The 26,938-nt window shown below is 45.8% G+C and overlaps 1 protein-coding gene across 2 annotated transcripts in view; it reads right to left on the bottom strand.

Moving 5' to 3' along the window:
• The window catches only part of KLF10 (KLF transcription factor 10), a 112,960-nt gene that overhangs the window by 44,614 nt on the left and 41,408 nt on the right, over positions 1–26,938 (bottom strand). Inside the window, exons 2-3 of one of the 2 annotated variants that reach the window (XM_079901395.1) lie at positions 22,398–22,493; positions 20,537–20,714 (exon numbers count right to left, since the gene is read on the bottom strand). The gene's annotated coding sequence lies outside the window, so the exon portion shown is untranslated. The remainder of the gene's footprint in view (positions 1–20,536; positions 20,715–22,397; positions 22,494–26,938) is intronic. The other variant, XM_079901396.1, reaches the window with a different exon arrangement.

The following is a 26,938-nucleotide window of genomic DNA, read 5'->3' as shown; positions in this document are numbered from 1 at the left end:
CATGATCTACACGCATTTTACAGGAAGAACAGCTTAGGTGAGGGTTGTCCAATTGAAATCTCTAATATATTTCCCCTGGTGTTTTGGTTTTTTTCTTTCGAATAATTTATTAATTTTCTTGTTAATTTGGAAAATACTTGTTTTCTGACATTCTTTATTAAGCTCTTTTGATCTACTGAGAATTTAAGAGTGGGCCAAGCTGAGATAAAGTTATTGGGTAGCTAAACAAAATTATTGTCCACAGGCTTCCCTGGTGGCACAGTGGTTGAGAGTCCACCTGCCAATGCAAGGGATGCAGGTTCGTGCCCCGGTCCAGGAAGATCCCACGTGCCACGGAGCGGCTAGGCCCGTGAGCCATGGCCGCTGAGCCTGCACGTCCAGAGCCTGTGCTCCGCAACGGGAGAGGCCACAGCAGCGAGAGGCCCGTGTACCGCAAAAAAAAAAAAAAATTATTGTCCACAGAGGCAATTCAAGTCCCCCGTGCAGTGTAAGAATCTCTCTCATCTCCATCCTGAGCTAAGTGTCTGGTTATCAGAAAGCAGCCATAGGAGACCCCAGTGTGCACTGGGGATCTGTGACCACTCTATCATCTACAGCTTGTTTTTGTGTGTCTGAGAACATCAGAGGGGCATTAAACACCGTGAGGAGCATGAAAGGCATCCTGGGCTTCCTGGGGTGGCCACAGAGTGAGTCCCAGTACAGGCAGCAGTGAGGAGGAGAAGGAAGGAAGAGCGGGGAGGGCCTGCCGGGGACAGCCCAGGACAGGGGCCGGTGCTGGAGGCTGAAATGGGCCCAGTGAATAGGCAGGGGTGGAGCCTCAGGAGAAGAAAAAGGAGAAGGGATCCACAGTGTGAGAAATGCTCCAGACGAAGAACGGCCCCCCGGTTCTGATCAGCAGGGCGATTGTGGGGAAGCCACGTGTGGGCAGATGGTCCTGGGTGGGCCTGGATTGAGATGGCTTCTGATAAACAAATATGAGGCCTGAGAGAAAGAGGATCCGGAAAGAGCCATTAAGGTGGGGAATAAAACCAGAAAGAGTGTTTGATAGTAACCAAGAGGAATAGGAGTTTCATGAAGAGGGAGTGAAGAACAGATCCAGTCACATTAAGACAGAGCCTAGGGCTTCCCTGGTGGCGCAGTGGTTGAGAATCTGCCTGCTAATGCAGGGGACACGGGTTCGAGCCCTGGTCTGGGAGGATCGCACATGCCGCGGAGCAACTAGGCCCGTGAGCCACAACTACTGAGCCTGCGCGTCTGGAGCCTGTGCTCCGCAACAAGAGAGGCCGCGATAGTGAGAGGCCCGCGCACCGCGATGAAGAGTGGCCCCCGCTTGCCACAACTAGAGAAAGCCCTCGCACAGAAATGAAGACTCAACACAGCAAAAAATAAAAATAAAATAAATTAATAAACTCCCCCCCAACATCTTAAAAAAAAAAAAAAAAAAGACAGAGCCTAACCGTGTCCTGGGGATGTTGGAAACGGCGGTAATGTCCGTGGTAGGAGCCGTTCCCGCGCTGGTGTGGTTGGGAACCAGGTGGAGTGGGCTGAGGCCAGACGCAGGGAGTAGTCAGGAGAGCATGTCAACTGCTCTTTCAGACGTTTGGCTCTGAAAGGGGGTCAAGGCCACCTGCGGGGAGCTGGATGTGGGATCAAGTGGGTTACGTTTCCTGTGTTGTTGAGTGTGGTGATGCACTGGTGGAAAGAAGCCAGGACATGACCGGGAATAAAGGTTCAGAAAAGAGAGTGGAGAGAGATGGAACAGTTCTAGGTGCCCAGTTCTGGAGATGAGGAGGGAGGGAGTGAAGATGCTGCAGCCTGTTCATCACACAGAGGCTGACAGCCCAGTGACCTCTGCTTCCCCCAGGAAGTAGCGAGAGTGGTCATCTGCTAAGAGAGATGGGGCCAGGATAGGCTGCATTGTGGAGGGAAGTGGGGCAGGACCGACAGGGGTGACGAAGCAGTGGGGAGGCCCACACATGTGCAGCAGCACCAGTTGCCCCATTTGGGGGGGGGTCTCTCCAGCAGTGAGACTGCTGTGGATACCCCACTTGACTCGACGAGTCAGATGTCTCCTTCCCAGCATCACCAGGTCCCGGCCCTTCCTATCTACCTGCTGCCCTTCAGGAACCGGCACCAGACTGAGCAGGGTGTGTGTGTGTGTGTCTCTTATAAAAGCCCTGTCAACACTTCATTGCCTGAAATGAGTTCAGTCTCATGTGAAAGTTCTCCCCTGCTTCGCAGATAGCCTATGTCTTGGGGTCTCAGTAACTTCTACAAACTCTTCTATGTTCCAAAGTCAGACCAATCTAGGTTTGAATCCTGTTTCTGCCCTCACTAATTATATCCTTGAGCAGAGTTTTACCTAACTGTTCTCTACCTCAATTTTTTCAACTATACAATCAGAATAATAATACCGTCTTAGGGGGTTGTTGAAGGATTGAATGAGAAGGCGTGTAAAGCATTTGGCACAGTGTCTGGTATATGGTGTGAGCTGAATAAATGATCACCATAATAAAAAAATATTAGTGACAGTGCTTAATGTTAATCTTATCAATGTTAATAATAATTATAATTACGGTTCATCAAATGTATAAGGCAGCTATGTTTCCACTAAACTTTTTCTCCAGCTTAAAGATCCTCAGTTCTTTTAACATTTTCTCCTGGGGCAAGGTTCAAACAGCAGCTCTGTCGGGGGTAGTGAGTCCCGTGTCCCTGGAGGAATTCAAGCAGAACGTGAAGCGTCACTCCGTGGTGATGTTGTAGAGGGCCTTGAACTTCTGACCGAGGCTTAAGCTGAAAAACCCTAGGGGTCCATTCCACCCTATGTCCTTCCAACCTTCTGACTTAAAAAACAAGATCAGAAAGTGTACAATAAATGCTTCTCTGTGTCATAATCATTGTCATGTATGTTTGTCATTGCTATCGTATTTTAAAATTTATCACTTTTAATAGTTGTCATTGTTATCATTGTCAAGGCCAGGGTTTTAATAAAAATGCCCATCTTCTAAAGTCTAAAATTATTGGAGAGGGTCTGATTAATTCAGAAAACATCAACAGCATCGTGCTAGATTCCTAAGGCTGTGAAAATGTGTAAAGTGTTACCTTTCTCGATAAAAATAATAGCAACACTTACATGGTGCTTATTCTTTAAGTTCTGCCCATTTCACATGCATTCATTACCTTGATCCTCATAAAACGTTATGAGGAAGGTATTGCTGTTATCCTCATTTGACAGAGGGGAAACTGACACTCAAGAGGTTAAGTGACATGCCCAAGGCCACAGGCTGGTGAGGGTGGGAGCTGCACTAGAGCCAGGGTGAACTGGTTTCAGATCCTTTCTTGACCACTAAGCCATACAGCCTCTCTGCTGAGGACGGAAACCACAAACATTTCACCTTGAGTTTTTGCACCATTTCCCAGAAGAACTCCAGCCCCTTAAACTCATTTCTTAGTTGAAAAGGAGTCTTTGAAATCACTTTGGCCCCCATTTTACAGATGAGGACCCTGAGACCCCAGCAAATCTGGGGACTTCGCCTGAGTCCAGGTCTTTATTCCCAGCACAGGAGCTTTTCTGCCCAACATGCTTTTTGTCTCTGTCACTTCTCTTCAAGGGGGTGAGGCCCGGGCCCCGAGTGGTACTCAGGGCCCTTCTCTGGCCTTGATGGATGCTGGCAGAGAAGATCAAGGGCACAGTTGCCTCGTCACAGAGACTGGCGTTTCCGGGCCACAGTCAACAGTCCTTGCCTGCGCCTTTAAAGAGGAATCGACCCAGTCAGTCCCTGTTAGTCCAATAGAAGCCCCACTAACTGGACACCTTAACTCAAAAAGTAGGCCTTTCCAGGTCAGACCCACGGGGTTTCCTCCTGGTCTGCCCCACCTCCATCTGTTTGTGCCGAGATCAAATAAATAACTTCACCACCAGGGAGGTGTTAGGAGCCAATTGGGAATTCTTTATCTGAGATAGGACTTGATTGGGAACAACTCGGGATGACTAATTATGGCTTTGAGGGGAATTCGCTTAGTGGCTGCCGCATTGCGTGAAGGATTCTTCCCACGTAAACTGGGCCATCTCACAGCTCTGAGGCTGATCATTTAATTAGCTCCATAGATAGTCAGATGTTATGGAAGCCAGTGCAGCACGTCAAATAGACAGTTTTACAATGGTCGTGCAGGGAGGCTTCACAGTCCGTGTTCATGGGTAGCTGACGTCTTGTGCTGTTGAGACGCTGGCTCCCCAGGGCTGCCACCAGAAAATCCTCTTAGAATCTCACCAGGTACCTGTTTTCCCTTTGATTGAAATTTGGAAAACTCTTTGTTAAGCTCTCAAGATTTTAAAAATTAAAATTTTATTCATTTGATACTTTTTCTGGAATTTTAAAAACAGACACAAATGTAGAAAGAAGGGTATGAACCCCATTGACTCAACATTCAGCTTGAACAATTGTCCCACTGTCTTTTCATTGAGCCTTCCCCAATCAAACAGTTCTATTTATTTGTTTGTTCATTTTTGCTGGAATATTTGAAAGTGAATTCTAGACGACATATCATTTCACTTGTAAATACTTCAGGATTTATGTCTAAGCAATAAGTACTTTAATAAAAACATTATTTGATGCTGTTATCATACCTATCATTACCAAGAACTCCTTAATATCATTTAATATCCTGCTGATAAGATATAACAACATATTTGGATTCAATTGTTGTCTAATTGGTTCAATTTTCCCCAACTGTCTTTAAAAATGCCTTTTTACAGTTGGTTTATTTGAAGAGAATCCAAACAAGTTCCACACTCTGCATTTTTTAAATCTCTATAAATCTCTAACAATTCCCCTCCCAACCCCACTCCCTTTTTCATGCCATTTATTTGTTCAAAACCCGAGCCATTTGTCCTATAGAGTTTCCCTTGCTCTGAGTTTGGATGATTGCATCTTTTTTTTAAAAAAAATATTTATTTATTTATTTATTTATTTACTTGGCTGTGCCGGGTCTTAGTTGCGGCAGGCTCTTACTTGTGGCATGTGGGATCTAGTTCCCTGACCAGGGATCGAACCCAGGCCCCCTGCAATGGTAGTGAGGAGTCTTAACCACTGGACCACCAGGGAAATCCCTGGATGATTGCATCTTTATGCTGTCATCTAACATCTTCTGTTTCCTTATGAAATGAAATCTAGAGACGTGATTGGAGTCAGGTTCAATTTTTTATTTTCATTTTTTTGCAAGAATTCTTCATAGGTAGTTCTGGGCTCTCCCTATTGTGTCACCCCTGGAGGCACCTAGGGACTGGTAGACTCAGTCTTAGTGAAATTCACATTGATCAGGGGCTTCTGGTGATATTGGCCTGATCCATCCATTATAAAGTTTCCATCATCGCCTAAGTCTGTTCTTGTATTAGGTGTGGCTCAGTCAACCAGACTTACTAACCTTTAAAGAATAAACTCAGTTTCCGTTAGTTGTGATTTTCCAACTGTAGCACCAGATTTCTTTTCTTTATAATTCTGTGTATCATTCTGAATGCTCTGTGATCCTGTCCAGAACAGTTTTCCCTCAGGAGAGCAGCTCTGACCTCCCGAGTTCTCTGGCCCTGGTGAGCTGGGATCGCCATGTGGGGAGTCTCACTCTACATCGAAAGAAACTCCAGGGCCCCACCACGAACCCTAAAGTAATTCAACTAGAAAATCAGCAGTTTGATTGTTTGATTTCCTTTTCCCTTCCCTTCTTCCCCCTCTTGGTGGTTTTAGATAGATGAGGCAAAGTATTCTCACGGAAATCCGAATACTTCAGTTTCTCACGTCTTGACCCCATAGGTCGTGTTGACATTTGTTAAGCACGTCCAATGCCTGCTTCGTGTAAAACATGTTCTGTGATCTTGCTCGATCCCCATGACATCCTTGTGATGTCAGGTATTCTCTCTAGCCCCACTTTTCAGATGGAAAGCTGAGATTCTGAGAGATTCAGACAGAGCCCCTGCTCCTAGCCACCATGTCACAATGTCTCCTAAAGATATGCAGGGAGCTCTGTCAGGTTTTGTTCACCTGTTTTCCAAGAATATCCACTCTTGGTCATAGGTCCAATCTGGAGGTCAGCAGGGCCGTGGAGCCAATGAGTCAGGCAGAGTGGCCAGTACTTAGCATGCTCTTAATAATGAAAATTTGTTGAATGAATTACTTAGTCGTTCTGATGGACATATATACACTACCAAACGTAAAATAGATAGCTAGTGGGAAGCAGCCGCATAGCACTGGGAGATCAGCTCGGTGCTTTATGACCACCTAGAGGGGTGGGATAGGGAGGGTGGGAGGGAGGGAGACGCGAGGGGGAAGGGATATGGGAACATATGTATATGTGTGACTGATTCACCTTGTTATGAAGCAGAAAGTAGCACACCATTGTAAAGCAATTATACTCCAATAAAGATGTAAAAAAAAATGGAGATTAAAAAAAGACTTCTGCAGGGCCGTTATAAGAGTCAATAAGATGGTAGTACAGTAGCTGGTGCAAAGTAGGTACTTGGTAAGTAAAAACTGTCATCATACAAATAATCAAAAAAACCAGATAATCCCAAATATCCTTATATTTAGCTTTGGGAGTGCCTTATCTGACTTAGGCAAAGTAGGCAAAGTTTTACTCTCCTAATTATATTTTGTCTAGGCTAGTGACGCTGAAAGCCAAGTCAGTCCATGGAACACTAGTCCCTTGAGATGGTTAATCATGGTTCTGGCCAAAGAGCCTCATAAATAAATCATGGAGCCCCTTTTCCAAGTAATACTCTTTGAAGTCCAACAAAATTATTTTCTGTAGACCACCTTTGGGGAATGCTGGTGTAGGCAAGTTTTAAAGCTAGTTTGTATCACCTCATTTCTCCTCTGAGGAATGTGATATGCTCAGTCACAAACAGGGGAGGCCCTAGGAAATAGCCCTGATGAAAGTTTGCCATCCGCAACCTATAAAGTAGGTAAGAGAGACAGCCAAGTGTTTATAGCAAAGGATGAAAAAAGATGAGTATGTTTATAGCACATGGATCAAGGCTAGACCTCCTAATGTTCTAGGGCTGTCTGGTTTTAATTATTTCAATTTATCTATTTGGAATTCACTTTTTCTCTGTTGGGTGCCTGAGTTTCTGGCTTCCATCCATGAGATATGAGCTAAAAACATTCGAGAATAGCATAAAGGCAAACAATGATCTGCTCCTGAAGAAGGCTGCTTCGGCAGAGTTGCTGCTTTGCCACTTTTTTCCCTCTCTCTTAAGGATCTTCTTGCTGACATGATTCTTTGTTATGTAAAAAAACATCAACAAGGGCTTCCCTGGTGGCGCAGTGGTTGAGAGTCCACCTGCCGATGTAGGGGACACGGGTTCGTGCCCCGGTCCGGGAAGATCCCAAATGCCACGGAGCGGTTGGGCCCGTGAGCCATGGCCACTGAGCCTGCGCATCCGGAGCCTGTGCTCCGCAGCGGGAGAGGCCACAGCAGTGAGAGGCCCGCGTACCGCAAAAAAAAAAAAAAGATTACTGATCACAGGTCACCATAACAAATATAAGAAGAAGAAGAAGTTTGAAATATCATGAGAATTACCAAAATGTGACACAGAGACTTGAAATGAGCAAATACTGTTGAAAAAATGGTGCCAAGAGGCTTGCTCAACCCAGGGTTACCACAAACCTTCAATTTGTAAAAAATGCAATATCTGCAAAGCACATAAAGGGAAATACAATAATGCAAGGCGTTCCTATATAGCATAATGGTTGAAAGTTTGGCCTTGTGTGCCAGAATTGTCTGGACTTTAATCCTGGCTTTCCTAGCTGTGGAAACTTTGGACAAGATGCTTAACCTTTTGTGCCTAAGCTGCATCATTTATAAAATAAAGACGATAACATTTACTTCTTTGTGGGGTAACACCTACCTCATAGCATCAATGAGAGGATGAAATGAGTTAATATGTGCACTTCCAATAGTGCCTTACACAAAGAAAGTGCTAGTAACTGTTCACTCCTGCTGTGATTAACTGTCTGCTCTGATTGGGTCAGATGCTGAGAAATAATTCCCACTTAAAATGATGTAAGTGGAAAAAAATGATGTGAATTGTATTCAAAACAAAAAATCAAACAAACAAATAAAAACTTGTATTTTAAGAAACCGTCTGAAGGTTATCTCCAGAATCTGTTCTTCTTAAGAAGGTCTAAAGTTATTAGGTGATGCCCTAAAGTGGTGGAGTAAAGGTTTCCTTGTCTGCTAAGCCACTTGCAGTGTGGGGAAAATAAATAAATAAAGCCTTCTTATTAAGTCTTTTAAGTGTCCCTTCCTAAAATATTTTCAGATGAGTTAATACTAAGTCTTTTAGGCAATAGAAAAAATTAGAGTCTTGGCCCTGTGGTGCCAGATTTGCCTTCACTGCAACTCCTTGGTCTGGACTGTGGAACTCACACATCTGCCTCGTAACAGTATATATAGGTGTTTAGATGAGCACATAGATTAATTTATAAAGTCAGGCCCATCCAGGTATAATATCTCACAAAGGGAAAGTGAAAAACTGAAGTTCCTCTTATAACTTAAATGAATAAGCAAAAACTTTTCTAATCAAAAGACAACGAGCTTTCATTTAAAACAGTAGCTCTTTGTAGTAATTGCCCATTTCTTCACAAGCCAAGAAAAAAGGTCGGGTATTCAATTGCCTGCTTGTGACATGATTGACAATTTTATCGGCTTTATTAAGTACTTGTCTTAAATTTTCATACATATTCTGGAAGGTAATGGTATCCTTGTATCAGTGAGGAGCTATAGCTTTGGTGCATCTGCTTGACTACGTAGACAGGTCTTCTGATACTACCAGCCAGAGCTCCAGCCCATTCCCCATCCATCCCAAATCCTCTCTTCTGGTCTATGCCATGAGGGTCAGTGAGTTGTCCATACCAGTTGGCCAAGATTAGCAGCATAAAATATCTTCATAGACTTCTTTACTCAGCTCATAGGTTGTCATACTGACAACCCTAAAATAACACCAGCATTCAGAATCTCACTGGGTTCACCAATTTGCATTGACTCATTTCACTTCATTGTGCTAACAAAAATGGCTGCTTTATATCAGCTGCCATTTCTGTCATTTATGTTACTGGACAGAGGTACCCTGTCAATCACTATGCTTACTTTGCTCTGATCATTATTTGTTACTTTTTTTTTTTTTTTGGCATCAGGACTGACAATTTGTCAATAAACTTAGCAGTTCCAGGTTTTGTAATTAAATACAATTATATACATTTGGTTTCCACAGATTTCACATTTTAATCCCCTGATACACTGTGTTCTGCTCCTAACGTTAGACTATTTTGATAGCTTTTATATAGTGTTCTGTGTACATTTCAAAATGATGCTTGATGTTGGATAAATTTATGCCAGAATTTAGGAGCATCTCTAAAATATGTGACATGTGATAGCATCGATTCATTTTCATTGCCAGTCCGGTGGCAGTCCATATTGCAAATTATTGCCTCTGTGTATGTGTTTGTGTTTTATTCTGTTTTGTCGTCATTTGCCTGGTTTGCATCTGATACCTTTGCAACACTAACAGGCAGTTCATGAGATTTATTCACGTGGTTATTACACTTGTCCAAAGACAAATACCTTTTAAAATCACAATCCCCAGGAAAGCTCCCATTTCCAAGACAATTTTCACCTCTTTGCAACCACTGATCCACAATGGGTTCAAATGAACTTTTTAAAAAATCAGATCAGAATCTCAACTCCAGCACACAATTATACATTCTTATACAATGCAAACTAAAAGATTGTCAACTTCCAAAAGAGATGTTTTGATTTATTACTGAAAAGAACACATTACAATACATACAGGGATTCAGTGTTTGAGAATCCACTGTAACAAATGGCTCTACTTTTTTCCATAGCACTTATAACTTTCTAACATATTATTTTCTTGTTTATTATAGATTTTTTTTGTGGTCTGTCACTCATCTCTTCCCCCACAGGAATAAAAGCTCCATGAGGTAGGGATTTTTGTCTGTTTAGATTTACAGCTATATCCCCAGCCTGCAAAACACTGTCTGGCACATAGCAGGAGCTTAATCAGTACTTGTAGAATGAGGGCATGAATGAACCAGCAGTGCAAGCATAAGGTGGGTTCCTGAAGGAACCCTGTGACCAGCAGCACAGAGACAGCATCAAGGACCCAGACTCTTTTTACCTCTCAGCTCTGCCATCCTCAGTGAGAGCTTTCTCCTGGGTTGGTTCCTTTGGGGTCACAGAGACAGCTGGAATTATCTTGTTCACAGCTATGAGGAGAGAGAAAGCATTTGATTGGGTCAACTTGGGTCTGTGCCCTTAGTCAGGGCTGGGAGGGTGTTGACATATATATGGAGAATGGTTAAAACTCATCTGGACCCACTCTTTCTCTGACAGCCAAGTTGAAGGGTTAGAGTCAGCATCTCCTGAACATGTAGTGGGCCAGGCAGAGGCTGCTGAACACCTGAAGTGAAGAAGCCAGGGTGGAGAATGGGAGATAGATAGGAAACCAATGCTGTCTATTACAGCACTATTGATTTTTACAATATCTAATAGTTCAGAGGGTTAAAAGGAAATAGGAATTTTTGTCTTTTTCCTCCATCCCAAGGTAGCCAGAAGCAACCTTGCAATGGTGTTTTACTGAGCACCTATTAAGGGCAGGGTATCAGTGAGAGACAAAACCCAAGAACTGCCAAGCCTTGAGAACTTGGTGGCTGAGACCCAAGAAACGGGGAGGAAAGATGATGCTGATTTTTTTAAACCTGGTATTGGCGTAAAGAGGTGTCAGAATTGTTTCTAGACAGGGTGAGTCTAAGGTGGGAGCCAAGGGTAGGTATCCAATAAGCCAATCATTCACCATTCAATAAATAATTAGTAAAGACCTACTCTGTGCCAGGCAATGCTCTAGGCACTGGGATGCAGTGATGAGCAAACCTTGACCTTTTACTGGCGAGAGATAGATAATTAACAGAACATTAATAAAATATGAGTATAGCAGACAGTGATATGTGCTATGGAGAAAAATAAAGCAGGGAAGAGGTTGGATGTATTGACTGGGGAGGAGAGGGCTGCAAGTTTCAATAGTGTGACTAAGAAAGGCCTCCCTGAAGAGGTAACATGTGGACAAAATTTGGAGATGAGGGAGCAAGCCCACAGATACTGGGGAAGGGGCTCAGTTTAAAAAATGTTAAATGTCAGATACTTGCAGAACATCTAAGAGCTTATTCCTATAATGAAGTAGAAATTATAATACATATATAAAATAGACTTGGGACTTCCCTGGTGGCGCAGTGGTTAAGAATCCGCCTGCCAGTGCAGGAGACATGGGTTCAAGCTCTGGTCTGGGAAGATCCCACATGCCGCGGAGCAACTAAGCCCATGCGCCACAACTACTGAAGCCCACACGCCACAACTACTGAAGCCCACACGCCTAGAGCCCGTGCCCTACAACAAGAGAAGCCACCGCGATGAGAAGCCCACACACCATGACGAAGAGTAGCCCCTGCTCACCACAACTAGAGAAAGCCTGCACACAGCAACAAAGACTCAATGCAGCCAAAAATAAATTTAATTCATTAATTAATTAAAAAAATAAAATAGACTCACATTCAATCCAGAGTAGGAAACAGTGGATTACCCTTCTAAAACCTGGATCCAACCAGAGGAGCTGACCCCTGAAGGGCGGGAGAAAGAAAAAAAAAAAAAAACTAACAAGGATTGGAGAATTCTTGAACAAAATCTTCCCTCATTACTCCATTAAATTTGAGTTTTGAAATAAACTTCTGTAAGAGAGTGTTACTATGTTCTACAAATTTGGGGCCCTGAAAGTACACTTTTCCTACCAGCCCAGTTTTGGTGGGGGAGAGGAGACGGTGAAGATATAAAATGAAAAATATTGGGACTTTCCCGGTGGTCCAGTGGTTAAGACTCCGCACTTCCAATGCAAGGGGCCCGGGCTCCATCCCTGGTCAGGGAACTAGATCTCACATACCACAACTAAAAGATCCTGCATGCCCCAACAAAGATCCACATGCCGTAACTAAGACCTGGCGCCGTCAAATAAATAAGTAAATGTTAAAAAAAAAAAAAAAAAAAAAAGGAGTGAAAAAATTTTTGGAAAGCACTGCCACCCAAGATACTGCTTCATTAGTATCAGTCTTGTTTTACTGTTTTCAAACTTTATAGGGACTTGATCTTTGATTTCTAAAACTCAGTGCAATATTGGCATCCTAATAACGTTTATTAATCAGGGCTCAACATATCTATAGCATTTCATTTCTTAACGAAAAAGTGTACAAGAAAATGCACACATTGAGCATGGCCGTGTCTTGGTCTACCCTGCTGCTTCTTGAAAACCACCCCCGCCCCCCATCTACCCAGGAAAGAGGAGCCCCTGCCCCCTTCACCCCCCTGGAGTTTGCAGGGGTCAAAGCTATTCAGTCCACGCCTTCTCCCTAGATGCCAGCACTCCCTGCCCAGATGGCCCCAAACCAACTCCAGGGCCCGTGCAGGGCCTCTTCTCTGGGCCGGTCCTCTGGAAGCCCTTGGTGGAGCTCAGGCCCCAGGCAGGCTGAGCAGCGCTGTTTGCGGGGGTGTGCATGCAGCTGGGGCTGGGCCCCGGGCCCTGGGTGTCTGTCTGCATCCGGAGAGCCTCTCTGGGTGTGCTGCGGAGCAGGTGGTGGGGGCCAGGTGTGAGGAGGGAGCCCCGCTCACACCCCACGTTCCAGGGCAGAACTCCAAGAAGTCTGAGAGTTCTGAATTTGATCCTGACCTCCCAGGGCATTAAGCAGTCGTTTGTCAAGGTAGGTAGACAAACCCTATTCTATTTAACATGTTGTGGGTTTAATCATTTGTAAAGCCTTGACATGCAGAACAAGGGCCTCTACTTGTACTCTTGCCCTGGACCCTGCAAACGTTCGAGGCCCACCTGACGCTAAGAGAGGAAAGTCACTTTTGCGATACCAGTGAGTAGACACCTTAGAGAGAAGAGATAAAAAGGAGGAGGTACAAACACAGTTTGTGTAATGGCAGCGCTTCCGCAGCCCATCAGAAGCATCGGGAGGAATTTTTGCGAGGCGACACCATCAACTAGGAAATACCGTTTCCGGCACTTCCTCCACTGCAGCCTTTCTCTCCTATGTTCTCAGTGGTGTCCGATGTAAAACGGGCTGGCCTCACATCAGATTCCAAGAAGTTCAAGGAAGTACAAGCCTTCTTGACTTAAGAAAATAATCTGACAAAATGGTTCTTTATTAGAAGATATTAAAATGTTTATAAACATATCCTTTGAATGAACATTATATTTCATTGATATATAGTGTGGGTGTTTGGTTACAACAGTGAGTGAAATCTGTTCCAAAAAATCTGGAAGCTTTTTGTTTTGTACTTCCGCGAAAGAGCTTCTGGGACCGTGTTCCAGGTTCTGTGTTGACATGGGTTTAAACCGTCATCTGTAAGCTCAACCGGCTTTCAAAGCTTTACCTCCAGCCCTGGCCTCTCTCCTGAGGGGAGCTCCATGTACCCACCCGCCCAGTCAACTTCTCCATCTCCCTCCCCACACTCAACATGGAGAGGCCCGTGTTCATTTCCCGTGGCTGACATAACAAATTACCGCATACCTGGTGGCTTAGAACAGCAGAAATTTTGTCTCTCACAGCTGTGGAGGCCAGAAATCTGAAGTCAGTGTGTCAGCAAGGCCACGCTCCCTCTGAAGGCTCTAGGGGAGAATCCTTCCTCGCCTCTTCCAGCTTCTGGTAGCCCCAGGTGTTCCTTGGCTTGTGGCTACAATGAATCCAATCTGGGTATCCATCTTCACTGAGCCTTCTTCCCTCCCTTCAGTGTCTCTGCATCTCAAATCTCTTTCTGCCTTTCTCCTAGAATGCCTGTCATAGGACTTAGTGCCCGCCCTAAATCCAGGATGGTCTCTTCTCAAGATCCTTGACTTAATTACATCTACAAAGACCCTTCTTCCAAATAAGATCACCTTCACAGTTCCAGGGATTAGAACTTGGACATAAAATTCGTCCAAGTGGACAAACCACTGATCAGCTCACTACAGCGTTTCATCAAAACCAGTTCCTGGGACTTCCCTGGCGGTCCAGTGGTTAAGAACCTGCCTTCCAATACAGGGGACGCGGGTTCAATCCCTGGTTGGGGAACTAAGATCCCACATGTTGCGGGGCAACTACTGAGCCCACATGCTCTGGTGCCCACACGCCACAAATAGAGAGAAGCCCGCATGCCGCAAAAAAGAGCCCATGTGCAGCAGCTAAGACCCGACACAGCCAAATTAATTAATTAATTAATTTAAAAACAAAAAACCCCAGTTCCTTCTGCCGTCTCTGTCTGGGGGAGGGGTGGTACCCACGTTCCCAAAGTGGACATGGGAAGTCATCCCTGACCCATTCCCTCCTTTTCCCTCCCATCCAGACCGTCACCAAGGGCTGTCAATCAACTCCTCATAGCTCTGGAATCCATCCCCTTTGGTTTCCACTGGTTTCCACTGCCACCCTCGCTGGCCTTCTCTCTGTGTTTCAAACTCCCACCTCAGGGACTTTGCTTGAACTCTTGCCTCTCTGGAAGGCTCTGTCCCTCAAGCTTCACAGACAGGTTGGCTCTTTTCACAGAGCATTGAGCTCAAGTATCATCACTTCTGAGAGGGCTTCCCCTCCTGATCTGCCTCAAATAGGCTCCCAGTGACTCCGTCACATCTCACGGCTTTATTCTTCCCAAACTCCTTTGAACCATATTTGTAGATTTGTTCCTTTCTGTCTCCCTCACCACACACACACACACACACACACACACACACACACACACACACCCTACTTGAGGCCAGAGAGCCTTGTCTATGTGTTCAGGTCTGTATCCCTAGTCTTGAGACTAGTGCCTGACATGGAGTGTTTAATAAAAAGCTACTGAATAATAAAAAGCTACTGGATAAATGATTGATGCTTCAGTGCTTGCCTTTATCTCCTTTGTCTGTTCAAACAACCACGTGACCTTTTAACTGTCTCAGGTCAAATCTGATCACACTTCTCCTGGGCTTAAAGATCATTCACCATTTCCCACAGGATTGTTCTGGGTCCTTGGCTTAGCATTCAAGGCCCCCAGTGAGCTTGCCAGTGTACCCCAAACACTTCCTCAGACTTGCCCTCCAGTCACACTTAAGGACCGTTTCATGGCTCTGGTGCTGTGTCTTTGCACCCGATGTCCCCTCTCTGGTGTCATCCTCTTCTTTCAGCTTGGGGTCTGACTCTGATTCTTCACTCAAAACCCAGCTCCTGTGTCACCGACTCCACAAAGGCTTTTCTGACTTTTCCCCTCTGCCATCCTGGTACCATGTTTTTACTGTTGCATTTTCATACGATTGTCTCACTTGTTTTCTTTGCTGCTCCTCTGTTTGGTCTGACTTCCTGAGGATAACGGCCAGTGCTCATGTCCAGCACTAGCACTGTGACTGCTCTGGACCAGCATCCCTTTCTACTTCCTCCGACCCTGCAGCCCTCCTGCTGCCGTCTCAGCTCTGGGACCTCAGGCTGCATGCTCCTGGGAGCTTCATCAGGCTGCTGTTTGCCTCCTGGCATTGCCCTTGGGGCACCTTGTTTTCTAGAACTGCTTGTCTGGCTTCTAACTCACCCAGATGGCCTTATTCCCCTGCATTTACGTGGGCTCAGGTTCCATGGATTCCAGGTCCTTGCCAGCTCCCCTTGACCTGCTGCCAGTGACTAGTCTTCACTTAGTTGGAGCAATAGATGCTGAACCAGGGTTACAGGGTGTCCCAAAGCCAGGAAGATGAGTTTCAAAGAATGCAGAGAAGTGCAGCAAAGTAAGTTCCAAGAAGTGTCAATTTAGCAATCATGACTTCACTAGTGATCTCCGGAGGAAAGATATTCAGAGTCGTGATGAGAGAGGCCAGATCACAGGTGGCCAGCAGGAGACCGGGTGTGAGGACGTGGGAGCAGAGGGGTGGGTGCTCTTCAGCTGTGTGAGAGTAGAAGGAGAGAGAGGGGTGGTGTCTGAATCCGTTCAGGCTGCTCTAACAAAACACCACAGACTGGGTGGCTTATAGACAACAGAAATTTATTTCTTAGCGTTCTGGAGGTTGGAAGGCCGAGATCAGGGTGCCAGTATCATCTGGTTCTGATGAGAACTCTCTTCTGGGTTGTAGACTGCTGACTTCTCATTGTGTCCTCGCGTGGCAGAGAGCAGAGAGAGGAGGCAAGTGCTCCTATGACTCTTACAAGGTCACTAATCCCATTCAGGAGGGCGCTACCCTCATGACCTCATCTAATGCTAATTAGCTCTCAAAGACACACCTCCTAATGCCATCACATCTGGGGACAGTGAATCTTGGGGGGACAACATTCAGTCCACAACAGATGGAATGGCTGCTTAAGGGTAGCAAGGTTGAGACAATTTTGTGGTTGATGTTAGACTAGAGTGCCTCGAGCACCATAGAAGACCCTACTCATGTTCTCAAGGATCCCCTTACCATTTCTGGCATGCCCTCTGCCAGTACCTGTGTCACTGTTAAAGGTGAGGGTTTCTCAACCGCAGCTCTATTGACATTTTGGGCCAGAAAATTCTTTGTTAGGCTTGGGGTGGGGGGCTGGAGAGGAGGGTATCTGTTCTGTGTATTGTGATGTTTGGCAGTATCCCTGGTTTCTATCCACTGGATGCTATTAGCACCTCCACAACCAGTGTGACAATCAAAAATGTCTCCAGACATTGCCAAGTGTCCCCTGGGGGAACAATATCACCCCCAGTTGAGAACCACTGGTTTAAAGGTGTGGGAACCCACTTTGGCAAACACACGGCTGAGGGGGAGTGTCTGGGAAATAACAACCCCTCATCCTGTGTAGCCCTTGACCGATGCCTGACATACGGGGTATGAATGCCCCAGCTCCCTCACCCCTTCGCAGGAATACTTCGGAGGCACGTGTTCTGTAACGTTTTCCAGTTTGCCCTGCAGGATTCAGCTCCAGTGCTCACTGTGGTACTTGGCTTGCCATTGCTTTTGGTGACTTTCTTTTGCCGTATCACTCCTTCCCCACCCCACCCCCTTCACCTACCCAGTCCCTCCCACCTCAGGGTCTGCTTCTAGGGTGATCCACACTAAGACAAGAATGACTGAAAGTGGAGAAGTGATATCAGGAAAGAGAAAGAGATGAATAAGGAGACAAATAGAGCAAGGGAATGTACTGCATCGAGAATATAAGGAAAGAATAAGGAAAGAATGATTCTCTGAGTTCTATGGAAAGGAAGAGAAAATATGAAGGAGAGAGAGTTTGTGTCAGGGAGGAAGCTGTATCAGGGAGCAGTTTCTGTATGGCTTCAAATTCTCCAGTAAAACAAAAGATCAGGTCAGTCGCTAATGGTGAGGAAAAGGAGTGTAGCACTTTCCACTCTGTTTCAAAAAAAGTTACTGTTCTTGGGACTTCCCTGGTGGCACAGTGGATAAGAATCTGCCGGCCAATGCAGGGGACACGGATTCAGTCCCTGGTCCAGGAAGATCCCACATGCCGCGGAGCAACTAAGCCCGTGCGCCACAACTACTGAGCCCACATGCCACAACTACTGAAGCCTGCACACCTAGAGCCCATGCTCCCCAATAAGAGAAGCCACTGCAAGGAGAAGGCCATGCACCACAACGAAGAGTAGCCCCCGCTCGCCACAACTAGAGAAAGCCCACGCAGCAATGAAGACCCAATGCAGCCAAAAATAAGTAAAATTAAATCTTTAAAAAAAAAAAAGGAAGAAGAAGAAAACGTTACTGTTCTTCACGATGTAATAGGGCATGGTTAACTAAAAGGTTCCAAGTTCAAGTACTCTGGGGAAATTTGCATACTATTTGGTGCTTCATAATGTTTATCAGTGATTAAAAGTTCTGATAAACTGTTTTTTTAAATTGATTAATTAATTTATTTGACTGCATCGGGTCTTAGTTGCGGCATGCAGGATCTTTCATTGCGGCACGTGGGCTCTTCACTGAGGCACGCAGGCTCTCTAGTTGTGGCACGCAGGCTCTCTAGTTGTGGCACGCGGGCTTAGTTGCCCCATGGTGTGTGGCATCTTAGTTCACCAATCAGGGATCAAACCCACGTCTCCTGCATTGGAAAGCAGATTCTTAATCATTGGGCCACCAGGGCAGTCCCCTGATAAACTGTTCAACATGAGACCAGTTTAACACTTTTTGGAAATTTCAGCTTTACTGCAGTACAATAGACATATAAAATTGTAAGATGTTTGAAGTGTACATCGTGGTGATTTGATATAACTTTTTGTTCAACCTAGCATTTCCCAAATTTATGGGGGAACACTTTCCTTCCTTAACTTCTTCCAAAACAAAACACAGAAAACCCCATTCATATCTCAAAGAACACATGTAATCTCTGGGACACATTCTGGGAACCACTGTGTGAGGGCCCCAAGAGGAGGCTATTTGTGAGCCAGCCTAAAGGAGGTGGGGGTCAGCTAAGGACAGATGAGTTTGTTCATGTGCAGAATTAACACAATTTCCTGTTTTTGTTTTATCTATCGATATTAACGGACCTAGAGCAAAGAGCCCCTAGAAATGCAGCCAGCTTCCAAGAGGGTGAAGGTGACAGGGACAAGGGAGTTGGGTGTTAGTGACACAGTGTTGAAATTGCTGGCCTGGGCAGCTGAGACCTGACCCGGCTTCTCTTTTCACTCACCATCTTCTCCAGAGGACGGTGCCAAGGCCTCTGGGGACAGGGGGAAGGGGTGGACGATTCTGTGTGAGGCGTCACAAAGGAAGGGACCACAAAGTTGAGTCTTAAAGAGTAAACAGGTAGGTAGTTTGCTAGGTAGGTAAGAAGGGAAAGGACATTCCAGGCAAATGGCATAAAGGTGCAAAGGTGTGGAGGGGTAAAAGAAGGTGGCAGCTTCTAGAGCTGTTGAGAAATTCAGTGGCAAGAGCCACGGAAATATGGAGAGAACAGAGAAAGGTGGGCAGGGTGTCACAGGGCACAAACTATAGAGGGGGCTTTCAAATGCGGCAGGGAAAAAAGAGCATGGATAAAAGTTTTGTGCATTCATCATTTTTGATGTTTCCAAAGAGTTTATCATTACTTTCTAGATAATCTTCCTTTCTTGATTTGTATTTCCTCTTTAACTCAAGTTGTTTAGGATAAATTTTAAAAACATATTTCCAGGTGGTAGTGACTTTTTATCTTCTGTTGGTTACTAAATTCTAGTCTTACTGTATTACAATCAGAAGATTGTACTCTGCTTTTTGAAATCTATTAAGGTTTTCTTTATTTCCTAAAATATGGTCAATTTTGGTGAATTTTCCTCAGGCTCTTCTATTATCTATCTTTAGAGGAAAAAACTCCATATAAATTAGTTCTACCTTATTATTTATGTTATTTCGTTCTTTTACATGCTGTGTGTGCGTGTGTGTGTGTGTGTGTGTGTGTGTGTGTGTGTGCATCCACATCTACTTATTCTCTTATGGACCAAGAGTCCTGAATTAAATTCTATCTCCAATGACTTTCTATTTCTCTTTGAAGTTCCTGTAAAGAAGTTCTTAATCTTGGGAATACTGTGATCACATTAGTAATTTAGAAAAGGAAACTTGGGGGCTTCCCTGGCGGTGCAGTGGTTGAGAGTCCGCCTGCCGATGCAGGGGACATGGGTTCGTGCCCTGGTCCGGGAAGACCCCACATGCCGCGGAGCGGCTGGGCCCGTGAGCCATGGCCGCTGAGCCTGCGCGTCCGGAGCCTGTGCTCCGCAACGGGAGAGGCCACAACAGTGAGAGGCCCGCGTACCGCAAAAAAAAAGAAAAGGAAACTTGGGCAGCAATGTGGAGGAGGGTTTTGGGTGGAGATTGGAGGTGGCAGACTAGGAGTCTAGGCAGAGGTCATGGAGAAAGAAAAGGAGGTGACATACTGGCACAGAGAATCACCTGGACATGCGGGCATGCAGGAGGTGGAAAAGCCCGGAGGACCCAGGAGGCTCCAGCTGCTGCTTGATGATGATGCTAGTATCCAGGCTTGAAGGTGGGATAGGGTGAGTAGGGTGTCCTCACAAAGTATTGTAACAAGCTGTTGCTCATTTGACTTATCTCTATCTTCCCAGTAAGGGCAGGCCAGTGTCTGCTTGCTGTCTATTGTCTCCTCTGAGCCTGGCACAAGTGGCTCCTGGCACACAATGCAGGTTGCAAGATGGAATTTAATAAATGAATGAAACATTGTCACTGAGGTGGGTGTGAGGCCACCAGGGGAGGTGTCCAGCGGGTGGCAGGGCATGCAGGTCAGAGAGGGGTCATGGCAGCAAGTCCTGGGTGAGAGAGCATGCTCGCTGAAACAGGGGCTGGTGCAGGGTGGTGACAAAAGAAAGGGGTCAGGGTGGAATTGTGGTGGGATCAGGGGGCTGCCCTTTCTGCAAGGGACTCAAGTCTGCCTGAGGCCACGGCGCCCATGCACCGGGAATTAAGAGATCTGGGAATTTCTCCTTCTGTCAGAGGATTTTAGTTGTCTGTCCTTTCAAAGATTCGACCCACCTCTGTTTGTTGTCTGTTCTATCCACGTCACTTCATTGACTATTTCCCCACTTCTTCACCAACTCTTCTCCAGGTTATTTTTTTCTCTCCCTGTATTCTCCTGTCTCCTCTTGGATTCTTCATCCTCCAGTTCAGAAGACAGAGGGCCTGGGCTGTCCGCTGGCCCCTCACTGATCACCTGCAGGGTTTCAAGGCACTGCTCACCTCTCTGTGTCTCCAATCCGTCATCTGCAGTGTGTAATAAGACCTACCTTCCCCTGTCATACTACCTTTACACAGGCCTCTCTTTCTATAGAAATAAACTACTGTTTAATAGCAGTAAAGACTTTCGCCATCTTAAGCCAAAATTCTGTGGCGATTCATAGGACACTGCTCCTAAATGCTGTCAACTCTTCAGAATTCTTTGGGTGGCTGGGTGGGCTCTTCTAGGACAAAGCAGGCGTGGCCTCAGAAGGACGCCTCTAGCGCTAGGAGCACGCACTAACCCCCTCTGCCTTCCCAGCACTCCACCTGGAATGCCAAGGAGCTTGACAAACATTTGCTGAATAAATGAAAGGCGCTGTTCTCTATCGCATTAATATTCATTAAATGATAAAGTGTAAGAGATGAAGAGAATTCTTACAGACATAGTCTTTCCATGGGTTGGGAGGGAAGGGAGCATCCTCAATGAGAGGCTCAGCACCCAGAAGGCTACGCGGCCTGGGGTCTGGAGGGGGCAGCTGGAAAGGGCGCTCCTCTCTGGTCAAGGAAGGGAGCCCAGACTCCAGGAATGGGCCTATGGGTTTCCAGGAGGGACCCTCAGGAGAACCCTCCCTAGGAAGAGACTTCCAGTAACCACACCGATGGGATTAAGGAACCTCTCCCCTTGAGGTACCTGGACGCAGCTGGGCTTGACTGTAACTGGCGAAAAGTAACCTACAAACTTGGGAGTTGTGGCGTGTTATGAAAATCTTTTAAAATGAAGAAGGAGCTGCCTTCATGGCTGTTGAGAGCATTTACGGATCAGTTGGGGGAGATGGAAAGAACAGATTTTTGGGGTGAGGACACCCAAGCCCTGGGAAAGTGCTCTAGGGAGCAGAGCTTCCTCACTGTGGTCTGGGCTCCCCTGTGGGCATCAGTTTGCTGTGAGCCTCCTGACTCATCTGTAGAAATCATGCATGTGTAGCTATGTGTATTTGGGGTGGGGGGCTGAAGAGTCTATGGCCAAGGAAAGACCCAGGCGTCACTGACCACGCTCTGCCACAGCCGAACGAGTCTGCGAGATGATGCTGTCCCCGTCATCAGTTCCGCGCCCAGAAACCCACCTTCTTGGGACAATTTTCCCCACCATTTCTTAAATCTCCCACTTTATTTCTTCAAGGCTCTTTCCTGGGAATTTCCTGGCGGTCCAGTAGTTAGGACTCTGCACTTCCACTGCAGAGGGGGCTCGGGTTTGATCCCTGGTCGGAGAACTAAGATCCCAAATGTCATGCAGTGCAGCCTGAGAAAAAGGCTCTTTCTCATTTTTCTGGACTCTAGTACTTTCTGGCTCCCCAGGGACCTCGATCCATCAGCAATCTTCTTGATTGCCCGTCAGTTTCTCTATCCATTGGCTTCCTCCCTGTTGGGCCTGACATGCTCAAATCCCTTCCCCATGGAGTGTGGCTGGGAGGGGGATTCCTTCTCTTCCGTTCCCTATAGCTGTCTCTTTCTTCCCTTCCCAGACAAGCTCTGGAAAGACTTGTGAACATTTGTTATCTCTACTTGTCTCTTATTCAGATTTCAGCCTGATCCTGTTTTCCATCTTTTTCCTCAGAAACCTCTCTCCAAGGTCATCAGTTTGCCAAATCCAATTCCAACGGAACCCACTTTCCAAACTTACCTTACTTGTCCTCTTTGCAGTATTTCACATCTACATTTCCTCCTCCTTGACGTTCTAAGGAGGGTGAATATATAATTCATCTTCCAAACTGGGCCACTGTTCAAAGTGAAAAAGGGCGCTCATTAATTATTATGCCAGGCTGTCCTAAACCGAGACTCCCCCAGGCAAACTCAGACTTATGGTCTTCCTTCCTCCAAAACCTCCCTCTCCCTTCTCTGGATGCTCATCCTCAAGCTCCTTTAGGGGATCCTTTTCCTCCATCCTCTCCTTAAATGTGCCCCGGACACTCCTCCGTTCTCATGCTACCATCTCCCTGTATGATGTTATCCGCCCGTGGCTCAATCCCTATCTGTCTACAATATCTTGATTTCTATACTCCACATACAAACCCAACTGCTGAATAGAAGTCTCTACCTGGTTGTCCTAGAGGCAACTCCACATCTATATCTAAAACCATACTCATTATCTTTAAGCCCAAACATGCTCCCTTCCTGTGGATGAATGGTAGAGGGAGGAATATGAAGGAAGCGGTGATTAAGAACATAGCTTCTGCAATCCAAGTGTCCATTGACAGATGAATGGATAGAGAAGATGGAGTATATATACACAGTGGAATATTACTCAACCATAAAGAAGAATGAAATAATGCCATTTGCAGTAACATGGATGGAACCAGAGATTATCATACTAAGTGAAGTCAGAGAAAGACAAATATCATATGATATCACTTATTTGTGGAATCTAAAAAAGGATACAAATGAACTTATTTATAAAACAGAAACAGACTCACAGACATAGAAAACAATCCTATGGTTACCAAAGGGGAAGGGGAGGGAGGGATAAATTAGTTTGGGATTAGCAGATACATACTACTATATATAAAACAGATAAACAACAAGAACCTACTATATAGCACAAGGAACTGTATTCAATAACTTATAATAACCTATAAAGGAAAAGAATCTGAAAAAGTATATATATATTTATGCATATGTATAAATGAATCACTTTGCTGTACACCTGAAACTAACACAACATTGTAAATCAACTATACTTCAATAAAAAAAAAGAACATAGCTTCTGGAGTTATGACCACCTGGGTCCAAAGCCACATCCTAACCTTGCATATTACGGTATTTATTTAACCTCTCCAAGCCTCAGTTTCTTCACCTGTAAAATAGAGACAAAATCGCCAACGTCATGGGTTGAGACAAATAATGACAATGAGACAATAATGACAATGACAGATATTAAGAGGGCACCATATGAGCCAGGCACTTCTATGTGGCTCACAGGTATCACTTCATTTCATCCTCATGACAGCTCAGTGAGGCAAGTGCCATTATTATGCCTATTTTACGGATGAGGAACCAGGGGCCCGGAAAGTTTAAGTGACTTTCTCTGTGTCAGTGGCTGAATTGGAGTTCAAATTCAGGCAAGTCTGGTTCTAGAGACATTTTCTCAATCACCTCGGTGTTCTGTGTGTACCAAGTGCTTGGAACAGTATCCAACAAGTAATAAGTGTTTGGAAAATTATTTCCACCCTCCATCCAGTCCAGCAAGCTGTCTACTCAGGAGGAGGCCTGTTTTCCTCATCCATCCTCACTCTACATCTGCAAGTCCGGTCAACTATACCTTAAAATGCTATGTGTTTTCCCAGACTTTACTTATTTGTAATTCTTTTTTTAAATTTATTTTATTGAAGTATAGTTGGTTTACAATGTTTTGTTACTTTCCGCTGTATAGCAAAGTGATTCAGATATATATATATATATATATATTCTTTTTCTTATTTAATTATTATTCTATATTCTTAGTTCATTGTTCAAGACATCTTGATATTTGAGAAGTCAACTACCAGAGTACCAGGTATGAATGGAAAGGCCCAGATGTCTGCATAGTTTGAGGTTTTCCTTCCAAACCTCCATTCTGTTTGCTTTCTTAGAACCTTGCTGCATTGCTACGAAAACAAGCCTGGGCCTGCCTGCTGGAGGATGAGAGATGCTATGGAGCAGAGATGAGCCATCCCAGCTGAGGCCACCCTGACCAACCAGTGCCCAGCCAAACCAGGAGCTGACCACAGACCCAAGACCAGAGGAGCTGCCTAGCTGAGCCCAGACCAAACTGCTGACCTGAAGAAAGGTAAGCTAAATAAATGGCTTTTGTTTTTGACCACTAAATTTTGGAATAGTCTGTTATGCAGGAAAAGCTAACTGGTATACTTAGATACTGTATTAGTTGGCACAGGCTGCCATAACAAGATGCTGCAGGGGCTTCCCTGGTGGCGCAGTGGTTGAGGGTCCGCCTGCCGATGCAGGGGACGCAGGTTCATGACCCGGTCTGGGAGGATCCCACATGCCGCGGAGTGGCTGGGCCTGTGGAGCCATGGCCACTGAGCCCGCGCGTCCGGAGCCTGTGCTCTGCAACGGGAGAGGCCACAACAGTGAGAGGCCCGTGTACCACAAAAAAAAAAAAAAAAAAAAAGATGCTGCAGACCAGGTGACTTGAATAACAGAAATTTATTTTCTCATAGTTCTAGAGGCTAGAGGTCCAACATCAAGGTGCCAGCAGAGTTAGTTTCTGGTGAGACCTCTCTTTCTGGCTTACAGATGGCCCTTTCTCGCTGTGTCCTCACGTGACCTTTTCTCTGTGTGAGCCTAGAGAGAGAGATCTCTGGCGTCTCTTCCTCTTTGTATAAGGATATCAGTCCTATCAGATTAGGGCCCCAAACTTATAACCTCATTTGATCTTAATTACCTCCGTAGTGTCCCTGTCTCCATATACGATAGCATTGGGGGTTAGGGCTTCAACATATGAATTTGGGGGCACACAATTCAGCTCATAGCAGGTATCAACCATCAAGTGGAAGTAGAAGCCATGAGAGCTGCTAAGATCACCTGACAGGAATGTGAGGGCAGAGGAGATCCATGAACCAAGGACAGACTCAGGGTCCCCACAGCCTTCCTGGGGCCAGTGGCGGATGAGAAGCCCGGAGACAGAGAGGGGAAGGCAGAGGAAGTACAAGGAGAACAAAGGGACTGATAAGGAAGCACAGAAGCCAAGCCATCCACAGTTTCACAAAGCAGGATGTGATTAACAAAGTCAAGGGCAGGAGGCAGAGGTCAGGGACTGAGACATGCCCACTGGTCTTAGCCAGGTCCTTGGTGACCCCGACAAATGTCAGAACTATGGTAGAGCCAGAAGCCACATCCCTGAGGAACAGAAGGGAGATAAGGAAAGGAACAAGCTGATAAAGGATGCTTCTGAGAAGTTTGGATGAGAAGGGACAAGAGAAATCAAGAACATAGAATCAAGAAGAGATTTTTTTAGGACAGGAGAAACAGGAGTCTCTTTATAGGCTGAGAGGAATGAGCTAGAAACAGGGAGAGGTTCATAATGATGGAACAAAGTTTGGAGGAGGCAGAGAGGGCAATGACAATAACTAGCCTTTGTTAGCATTTGCCTGTGCCAAGCTCTCTGTGTGGCCTATCTCGTTTAATCCTTCATTAACTCTGTGAGGTAAAGGCAAGCGAGTGTCATCCCATTTCACTGATGAGGAACTGAGGCACTGAGGAGATTAAGAAATCTGCTCAAGATCACATAGCCAGTAAGGGATATATATGGGATTGGAACCCTGGCAGCCTGACTCCATAGGCTGGGGGATTTGACCTAGATTTTGGCCTGCTTCTAAAATTAACAGGAAAGCAGTGGGGTGGCAGTAGCAGAATTGGTAGGGAGCGAGAATTTGATGGAAATCATGTGATCCCAGTGGCTTCAATTTTTTTTCCAGTAGTAGGAGACAAGAGGCTAAGCATTAGACTTGGGGTCGGAAGGGAGCATGGAGAGAGTGACGAAGACCCAGAATAGTAAGTGGTTTAGACCCAGGACTGCTACATGTGCTGGCAGGTGGCACCGAGATGGGAGTCTGAGTCCATAGCAGTGCCAGTGCTGTGGTGGGGGCCTTTTCCCAGCAGTGCTCAGGAGCCAGGAGCAGGCAGCTGGGGCACCCTGGCACCTGCTCTGGGCTGGGAGGCTTGCCAAGGGGTGTGTCACCAAAGGACGGGAAAAAGGGCAATGGGTGCTGGCGAGCATCCGTCCTTCCTGACCTCGCTGTATTTGAAGGTACGGATGGTCTGAGCCCCATCCCACAGCAGTTACACCTGAATCTCTGAGCAGGGGTCTGGCCTGCTGTGTGTTCATGGTCCCCAGTGAGGATCTGATTCCAGTCTAGCCTGGAGTTCAAGCGAGTCCGAGAAGGTAGGAAGCAAGAGGGGCTGATATGGTATAAAAAGTAGAGGGAGGGAGCGAGGGGTTTCGGGGCAGGGTGCCAAGGAAGGTGAAAACGGAGGTGTGAGTGCTGACAGGGGTGGAAGGATGCCTCAGGGTCTGCACTGTACTGCTGGGAGGGCTTGAGGGGCTGGGGGAGGATGAATGGTGGGAGGTTTTCACACCCTCATCCACGCCCATATTCCTGCTGGCCAAAACTGAACGGAAGTGTCTCAGAACTTTCCCTTTGTCCTTAGAATAGAGACCTCTGAGGG

This window comes from Stenella coeruleoalba (assembly GCF_951394435.1).
Source record: "Stenella coeruleoalba genome assembly, chromosome: 17".
NCBI classification, from domain to species: Eukaryota; Metazoa; Chordata; class Mammalia; order Artiodactyla; family Delphinidae; genus Stenella; species Stenella coeruleoalba.
The sequence above is the reverse complement of the archived record's forward strand: the minus strand, read 5'-3'. Positions and strand labels throughout refer to the sequence as shown.